This window comes from Penaeus monodon, chromosome 6 (assembly GCF_015228065.2).
Source record: "Penaeus monodon isolate SGIC_2016 chromosome 6, NSTDA_Pmon_1, whole genome shotgun sequence".
NCBI classification, from domain to species: Eukaryota; Metazoa; Arthropoda; class Malacostraca; order Decapoda; family Penaeidae; genus Penaeus; species Penaeus monodon.
This window is the reverse complement of record NC_051391.1, coordinates 52177219-52187079: the sequence shown is the minus strand read 5'-3', so window position 1 is coordinate 52187079 and position 9861 is coordinate 52177219.

Here is a 9861-nt window from a genome sequence, read left to right as displayed (position 1 = left end):
TTGTTTTGAGAAAAATAAGAAATCGTTAATAGAGCAGTGCATCTCGAAGAGGGAGTGTAAGAAGGCTTGTGATATTGTGAGAACAAAGCAAAGTAAAAACAAGGATTATATATCGAGGGTTAGCTGTGAAGTGACAGAGAAAGAGCAAAGTGCAGTGAGAAATATAATATATCCGGCTATAAACGGTTTTTCCATCCTATTGGACTTTTGACTCACTTGTCTGCCTTATGCAAAAGGGGCCGCACCCCCCAATTCACAGGGAAATTTTCGAATGAGAAATTTAGCTAGTTTTTAAGATATTCCCTAACCGGGAAAACCTTTTTTTCGTCTATAAGTCGCTAGCCTTTCACCCCCCAACACCACTAGGCGGGTAAGCCGTGGTAACAGCGCCCGCCGAATTCAATTTGCAATGAGGGCCTCAAAGGGGCCCAACCCTCTCCCTTGTTTTGGTTAATCCAGGCCCAACATTCTGAGGGTGACTTTTTGTGTTAGTAGTAGGATTTTTTTTTTTTAATGAAAGTTTTTTCCTTGATTTTTTTTATTACTCATTTATTTTTTTTTTACTTTTTTTTTTCTCATAGCCGAAAAAAACATACCTTAAGAATTATGGGACGGGTCAGAGTTATTTTGTCTTCGTGGGGGTTTGTGTAGATTGGTGTGTTGTTTTTCGTGTTTTTTATGAGTGATAGTGTTTCTGGTCCAGCCCGAATTTTTTTTTTTTTTTGTTTATGGTTTTCTCTATGAAATTATTGTTTATCTTAGTGTTCGCTTAGTCGGACAAATTTTTCTTTCTTTTCTTTTTCTTTTTTTTTTTTTCAGTGTATATGTGTGGTTCCATGCATTTAGTTTCGTATAAGGTTTTCTGTCCAGTAAATTTTTTTTGCACCAGGGCCCCAGAGTAAAATGCTTTGTTTTCCCTGTAACAGATATATTTTGTAGTTTTTTTTAAGTGTTTGTTACTGCAACCCACGACAGTTTCTATTGCTAGTGTAGCGAACATACCTGTTTGTAGTCCGAGCCACTCTGACCTCCGTGGGTTTGGGGCTGGTTTAAAGTTAAAACTTAAAATTTTTAGATGGAAATTTAGCTCAGTGTTAAAGGGTTTTCATTATCAGAGTTAAAAAAATAAAGTACATAATGCACTAATCGTAAGCACGAACAACAAAAACACATAAGAATAAGAATAATGAAAAAAAATAAAAAAAAAATAAAATAAATAAAAAACAAAAAAAATTGGAAGAACTACAAAAAGTGCGGCAAAATGAAGACGGGGTGTGAACTCCCCCAAAAAACGGCAAAAAAAAGGAGCGATTTCCTCACCACCTTCTCCCGTGAACCGCTGACCCGTTTTAAATTTTTCTTAGTTTTATTTTAAAATACAATTAAGTTTTTTTTTGGAGCAGGATTTAAAAATTAAAAAACCACTTTAAAAAAAAAACTAAGGAAAATGTTAAAAGTAAGTTTATATTTGAAAAAAGAAAAAAATGGTTTTTTTCCATTGTTTCCCCTTAAATGATTTTAAAAATAAAGCGATATGTTTTTAAAGGTTCCAATAATATATTTTTTTTAAAATTGTATATTTTTTTTTTTGAGATTTGTCATGCATCCTTGTCCGTTTTTGCCTGCGGGCGCCCTTTTATTGTGACTAAAACTCTTGCTTGTCAGCAAGACCGAGGGCGATCTCTCTTGGTCCTGTGTAGGGGAAAGGCGTATTGCCTAGCATATGCATTTGGCATTATATTTTTAATCGAGGATATACCCTGTTACCAAAGGTACATTGAAGATATGGTGTAGCTGACAGATCATGATGGGCGGAAGGTGTTCTCTATAATTATTTTATGTTGACTGCTCCTGGTGTTGCGTTTTTGGTGCATTTGATTGTGGTTATTTTTCTCTTCTGGTGTGATTGGTGTAGACAGGGAACTGTCCCTCTGTGAGTGTTTTGGTCAGATGGTGTTTTTCTGGGAGAATTATGTTCCCATGCTGGTTGTAGGTAATGCGTGACCTCGTGGTCAAACTTGGGCATTCTTGGCGAGGGAGAATATGGAAATTCTGGTGACAGAATTCCCAGTGGAGAGGGACTCCATCTTCACCGAGTCACCCGTCTGTCTATTTGTGTTTGTTCGACCCCATGAGCCTTTTGAAGGAGCCCCAAAAAATATCATGAGAACTTTCGCGTTTTAACTTGATCTCTACGTGAGTGTTTCCTAGTCTCGTTTGGTTATTATCGTAATCTCGTTCGTAAACTGTGTATAATTCTCTTCGTCGTGATTTAACGATGATGGCCACTCCCATGCTGGTAATCTTTGCTACAAACGTAAGGGACTTGTGTAAGGGCAGGTGACCGCAAGATGGGGCAGAGAGTTTCAGGAGGCGACAAAGTACAGCTAAATGTCCCCTCATATTGCTGGGCCTCTCTATCCAGGGGTCAAAGCCAAAGGCTGCTTATGTGATAGAGAGTGTTGCAATATCTGAGGAGTGTGTTCCAACTTGATAATCTAGTTCCTTTGATCATAACGATTTGAGTATATAAAAAATTTCATGATAATTATGATTATGATTATGTTAATGATTATGATTATAGTAATGATCGTGCTACTGCTAGTACTAATTATTATTGATGATGATAATACATATAGTGATAATATTAGTGATGATCATTTGTACATGTCAAATAATGCATTAGGGTCTAGCAATTACAAGCGCCTAGGAATAAGGGTACGAGTAATTTATTCAGAGTTTGGGGATTTAAAGGAAGATTTTTCATTCAAATTCAGATTAATAATTGAATTACTAAAAGTAATTTTTTTGTTTATGATAAAAGGGTCCATTTTTTAAAAAAAATTAAAATTTTTTTTTTTTTTTAAAAAGGGGTTTTTTTTAGTTACCGGTGGCCAATTTTCATTCACTGGGAAAAAAAGAAAAAATTTTTTTCCCCTTTTTCCAGGGTGCCTCCAATTGAGAATTTAAGAGCATTGAAAGGAGTCCAAAAAAAAAATTTGGTTTGTTCGTTTGTAGGTGGTAAGGGATAATAATTTAAAAAATTCTTGTTGAGCGCGAATTAGGTTTTTGTTAAACACTTCAAAAAGTTGCTAGTTGGTCAAAAACTTTTTTTAATTAGTAAAAAAAAGTAAAGGGGGGAAAAAAAAAAAAAAAATAAAAAAAGAAAAGGGTGGGAATAAAAAAAATACTAAAACAAAGATCACAAAATAAAAAAAGGAGGAAAAAGAAAAAAATCTGAGGAAAATGGGAAAAAAAGTTGAATTGTTCAGAAAGTTTGTGTTGGGAATCTTAAAGTGGAAAGGGGTTTGGATTTTTTAATAACCTGGATTTAACCATAAACCCTTGTTTGTACAAATTAATTTAGTTTTTTTGTAGTTATATACGCAATTTGAATTTTTTATTTTTAGTGAAAAAAAAGGAAAAAAAATTTAGAAAAAATATAAGGAAAAAAAAAAAGAAGAAAATGTATATGTAAAATTTTATCTATGTTTTTAAAAACATCTTACCTTGTGTTTTTATTTATCTACAGGTTTTAAAGGGAACAATACTAAAACCAATACTAATCCCTTTCCCTTTTCTACGGTGGTCATCAATGTATTGACCTTAGAGATTTACTCTCGAACAGGGGGTTTTTACACATCCCCAGGGAGGTCCCCCCCTCACTGTTAGTGGAGTTTGCTCAGGTTGGGTGATTAATAATTTACCCCAAAAATTTTAGCTTAGAGAATCTGAAATTACCTTTTGACAAACCATAACGTCGAAATCTTTTGTTCGAATAGGGTTGTGGATTTACTTTGTTTTTAGGAAAGGGAAAAAAACTAGAAGGCTTTTATTATTTTGTTTTTTTAATTAAAAAGTTCATGAACAATAATCAGTTTTTTTTTTTTTGACATGAGATCCCTTCCTGCAGGGTTAAAGATCAGCACACAGCACCCAGAGATTTCGAGGGCATGGTGAAACCTTTTCTAAAAGCCCCCACAGCAGAGAATCGAGGAACACTATCACTGTTTAGTAGAGGGGTCCCCAAAGAGCCATCCGGGCGCTATGACAGAGAGGTGGGAGTCATTGTGCCTCGTTTCTGCGTTCTGTTCATCATTTGGTTTGTTTTTTAAAAAAAAAACATTGTTTTTTTTCTAAATTTAGTATGAGCTCCGTGTGACATTTATTTTCATGATTTTTTTGTTTTTTTTTTTTTTTTTTAGGATATCTAATAAAGAATCGGGAAAGCTGTTTAATGGGTTGGGGGTTTTTTTGGAAGTGGCCCCCCAAAAGACCTTTGTAATCTCCGGCCCTCCATGTTTTTTCTCTCCTCCCCCATCAGGAATATTCAGAGGGTGGTGGTTAGGTTTCAGGGTAGGAAAGAGAGTCCCATCCAGCTAGCCATTATTTACATCCTACATGGGTTTATATATGTATTTTTTTATTTTCCCTAATGAAAATTTTTTATATCAATTGTTGTTTTATAATTATTATTAATGTTTAGGAAGTGACCATTGAAATCTATTACCGTGAAAAAAAGTGATAATCCAAGGGGTTTGGTGTTTGGTTTGCAAAAAAACAACCCCCTCACTGTTTAGAAACTGACCCTTCTTTAACCTCTCTTTTTTGCCAGTTTGAGACTGTACCTTAAAAAAAAACTGTTAAATTGGCACTTCTCGTTGTTTGTTTCGGCAGCGGTTGCTGGAAATTTTCTCTTAAGATCCCAAGCCTGGGTATATGGGTGATATGAAAGAGAAAAGTTTGTTTTTCCATGCAAGAAATTTTTTCCTCCTCACCACATCATAATGTAAATTCAAAATTAAAGGGGCCCAAAAAGGTCCCATGTAACTTTTGGAAATCCCAGTGGTGTCTTAGGAGAGGAAACAGAACAAAAGTTAAACCCGATGACCTGCAGACTTATGTACAATCCATGTTAGTTTTTGTTAAAAACTTTGTTGCCATACAGATACTACACATGTGCTCAGCCTAAAAGGAGTCAATTAGCCTTAGCGACCCCATTACTTGAATTTGCAGGAAAATGTACTGTTCTCTTTAATAGTATTAAAATTGATGCTGTTATTATTGTTGATGTAATCATGTTATTAAAAATAAAATAAAAAACAAAAAAAAAAAAAAATGTTAAAAAAATGCAATTTTTAAAAAAAAACCCAGGAAACGGTGAACATGAAAAAAAAATATTAGAAAATAAAATTTCCCCTCCTTGGGAAAGCGCTTGTAAGAGCCATCTATTTAAAAAAAAAAAAAAAAAAAAAAAAAAAAAAAAAAAAAAAAATATTATAAAATATATTTATAAATTTTATAAAAAAATATTATAATTATATATTTTTTTTTGCCAATCCTTTGGGGCCAATTGGTTAAAGGCAAAATTTGGATTTAAACCAAAACTTTTCGTAGGTTCCCTATGAGTAAGTTGTAAAAAATTACCTAGGATTTTTCAAAAGGAAAAAAAGTGAGGGTTTCCCTTGGGTTTGTTGGGGAATTTTTTAAAACTTAAATTTCTGGCATTGGGACAGCCAAATGGTGCAAATTGGCAAGGGTCCTTGAATTTTAAAATCCCGGATGTTTTGAAAAATCTGCATGGGCAACAACCCTTTCCCCTATCACAAGCCATATGATTTTCAACTATTAGAAATCTGATTAGAGAGGGAATGAGAGAGAGAGAAGAGAAAGAAAAGAGAAGAAGGAGAAGAGATGGGAGAGAGGAGGAGAGAAGGGGGGGGGGGGGGGGGGGGGGGAAGGGAAGGGAGAGGGAGGGGAGAGAGAGGGAGGAGAAAGAGAGAAAGGAAGAGAAGGAGAAAGAAAAAAGGGGAATCAGAGGAATAAATGGGGAAAAAGGAGAAAAAAGAGAAAAAAGAGAAAAGAAGGAAGGGGAGTAATAGGGGGAAAACGAACCCGAGGGAAAAAAAGGGGTTTTTAAGCGAACAGTAAAAAGAAAATGCAAAAAAACTAACCTTAAAATATCAATCCAACCTACCCTTTCCTACAGGGGCCCTTTTTTCCCCTCAGGGATAAACTTACGGCCACAAGGCATGGTCGGAGGGACAGCGGGAGGAGAAGGGGAATGCGGAAAAAATAGGCGAAGGGGTTAAGGCTCAGAGGAGTCCCCGGAAACGAGAAGAAGGCTTGGCCTTGAGGAACTGAAAAAGAAGGGGTAAAGTACGGGCCAAGAATAACTTTGTCCCCCTCAGGGCTAACAGGAAAATTCGGAGCAGGGAGAAGGCAAACGTATGGAAAACCCGGAGGGTTAAAAGGGGAACCAAGGGGGGCAAGGGGGAAAAAGGGGTAAAGAAAAATTTTTTGGGGTGGTTTTTTCGGTGATAAATTGTAAAGCCACACGGTTTTGACATGCATAAAAAAGGCCATGTTAAAAAAATACAATAACAAAACATGGGAAGGAACAAATTAAACAGAAAAAAACCCCCAAAAACACAAACACCCAACACACTACAACAAAACCAATTTGGCCACACATACATAAACCATTTTCATTATGAAAAAACCAAGAAAAAACAAACAAAAAACACAACCAAAAACACCACACCACACACACAACAACACAACACACACAACACACAAACCCCCACAATTTAATGTGTGAGTGATTTTAAATGGAAATAAATTAATAATTCATGTATGATTTTTATTCACAGAAAAGCAGAAGCTTTAAATTTTGGGGCCCATGAAACTTTAAAACAAAGGGGAAGGGTCAAACAAAAAAGATTCAGGAAAGAAAAAGATGGAAAAATCCGTCCCTAAAATGTTCTTGCTAAGAAGCCTTATTGCTATAATGTTTCAGAATTTACGCCTAAAAACGATTAGGGCATTGGGTAATCAAAATCAAGGTAAAAACACCTTTTTTGGGAAAACCAAACTTTGGGGGGGTCTTTGATTTGAAAGTTACTTTTATTCTTTTTAAAGCTTTTAAGCTTCCATGATGGAAAATTTATTAAAAGGGAAAAATAACAAAGGACAGGTTGGTTGAGAGGCAGGGAAGATCCATTTTGGAAAACAGGAAATACAGCGGAAAAAAGAGAAAACGCTTGGAAGCCACAGTGAAAACAGCCGCTGAAGCAGAGAAAATTTCAGTTTAGAAGAAAAAAAAAAATACAACTTGCAGTTATTCCTGAATTTTAAGAAAAAGGAATAAAAAACTTTCAATGAAATTCCAACTCAAAAAATGTCTTTATTCTTTAATATGCCTTTTGTATTTTCGTTAAATTTTATAAAAGGTTGGGAAAAAACCAAATTGCCCTTGCAGCTCAGAAAGGAAGAAGACTTGTCTTAGAGGCAGGGCTCAACAGGGAAACCAAGCACCTTCAGGGAGAAAGCTGAAGGCCCCCCTTTTCGAAAAAGGGGGGTTTTGACAACTTTTTTTAAGCATTTTTAAACATTGCAAAACAGCAGATTTTTAAAATTTAATTCGATTTAAACACATGTTTTTAAATGCTAAAAACAGAAGCTCATACGTATTTTTTAACTAGGTATAAAATGGTCTATGCCGCGCTTGGTTTATATTTTCCCTTCAGGAAACAAAATTTTTTCAGGTACAGCAGGGGTAGTAAACCCTCTTTGTTATGTAACTTTTACCTTTTGTTTAAATTCTTTTTTTCCTGGTGGCCTTGTTTCCATTATCAAGGGTGATCTGCTGTCGAAAATCAGGGATGAGTTTCATTCAAAAAGGTCCTTGGGCCCAAATATTGTTTAGTCACTCCATATTCTAGCATCAGGCTTTTTCTTATCTGATACCTTTTTCCCTTTGTGTGGGGGAAGCTGATTTTTTTTTCTCCTCTTTTTTTTTTTTAGCTTAGCTTTTTTTTTTTTTTTTTGGAAAAAACTTTAGTTTTGACCTTGTTTTTTAAATCAGCAGAAAACCGTTATGCATGGGGGTGGTGAAAAGTCGGTGTATGTGAAAAGTTCTGGTTTTATTTGTTTAATCTGAATGGCCTACATGTTGCTGTTCAAGGTGGGGAATGTATGTTTTGATAGCAGTGTGTAAATTGCAGTTCCCAATGATACAAACATATTCATTTCTCTCGCTGTTTTTTTTTCTTTTTTTTAAAAAACTATTGTGTCAGCATCCCATGCATTTTTAAAAATATTATAGTGTAAAGGCCCCCCTGCACCCGATGTTATGGCTAAAATTTTCAAGAGGGTTTGACATCATGAGTTTTTTTTGTTTTCAGAGGCCAGTTCCATATTCACCATACACAGTGACTAGGTTTTGAGATAGATTACAGCCCGCCAAATATTTTTTTTTTGTTTTCTCTTGACCTAAAAACGTATATTTTTTCCCGATCTTATTTATGATTTTAAAATGGCTTTTGGGGTTTGATATTCTTCATCGGGAGTACCTTTGGGAATTTGGGGGTAGATTGGAATGTTAGAACTTTGGGACTTGTTAGTACATGCTAAGATGATCTAAAACATTAGGTATGGCACGTATGTGGAACATATGACCCACTGTGGTGATGAGATCCAAATCTGAATGGGGGGTACACGCGAACTGTTCATGTCTTCAGCAGTTAAAATGAAAAAAAACACGTTCACTAGAATTAACAGCCAACATTGGTGGGGGGTTCTGGAGAAGGTAGTGTTTGGGGGTTGTGAGACTGATGTGCCAGCACTACTGAATCCATCTGCTGGTGCTATGGTGTTCTGGAATCCCTAGTCCAGGGCTCTCCTGCTTTAATCCAGGAGTTTTGTTAGATTTTTTTCATCAACGAACTTAATCAGTTTCTCCAGGTTTTTATTCTATTTTTTTTAAAAGCTTCTAGTCACTTGATCGAGGTTCCTAAAACTGTTACAAAGTAAGCACAGCCCAAAAACAAATAATTTTTTTTTCATGATTGTTCATTATCAGCCTTTAGGGAAAAACCCCAAGCTGTATGATAACCCATAATGACCAGCATTACGTCTCTTATCCCCAGGGGAAAAAAACGAGGCAAAAAAGCAGCAAGCATGCCCAACTACCGAGCTGAAGCTTACAAGGAATTCCAAAAATGCTGCTATTCTGGATATGTACCTTAAAGCAATACCACAGGTAATTTAGGACTGGGAAAATCGCTGAAGTTATGAAATATTTTTTAGAGGTTAAGGTGCTTGTAGTTACAGATATTGTCAAGCAGGTTTTATGTCTCGGGCTCTACTTATCTCTCTCTGCTCTCTCGCTCTCTCTCACCTCTCTTCCTCTCGCGCTCTCTTCTCGTCTCTCTTTTCGCTCTCTTCTGCTCGCTCTCTCTCTCTCTCTCTCTCTCTCTCTCTCTCTCTCTCTCTCTCTCTCTCTCTCTCTTCTATCTCTCCCAAGGTAGAAGGTGTGGCACACACACACACACACACACACACACACACACACACACACACGCAGCACGCACACGCACACGCACACACACACGCACACGCACACGCACACGCACACACACACACACACACACACACACACACACCACACACAACAAACAAACACACAAACACACACGTACACGTACACACACACACACGGGTATATGTGTATTTATATGTACACATACAGGGAAAAACTAAGATAGATACCTTTGCACAAAATTCGTCGGCAATGTGAAGTTTCATCCTTGTCCACGCCAAGAGTGTGAAGATGGTGTCTTCAGGAGGATCTGAGGTCGGTGCTCAGAAGCTAACTCAGGAAGTGATGAATATTTCCACCAGCATCCCTGAAATGCTCAAGTCTATGACGGGGGTTGATCTGAGAAAGGAAAAGGGTTAAAGAATCCCATTTTTAAGAGAATAGGTTAGTTATACGTGAGAAAGAACTGTTTTTTTTCAATGACTATCTGACCAAAGTTTGGTCTCTGAAAATTCCTTTTGATATCTGCGAGGTAATTC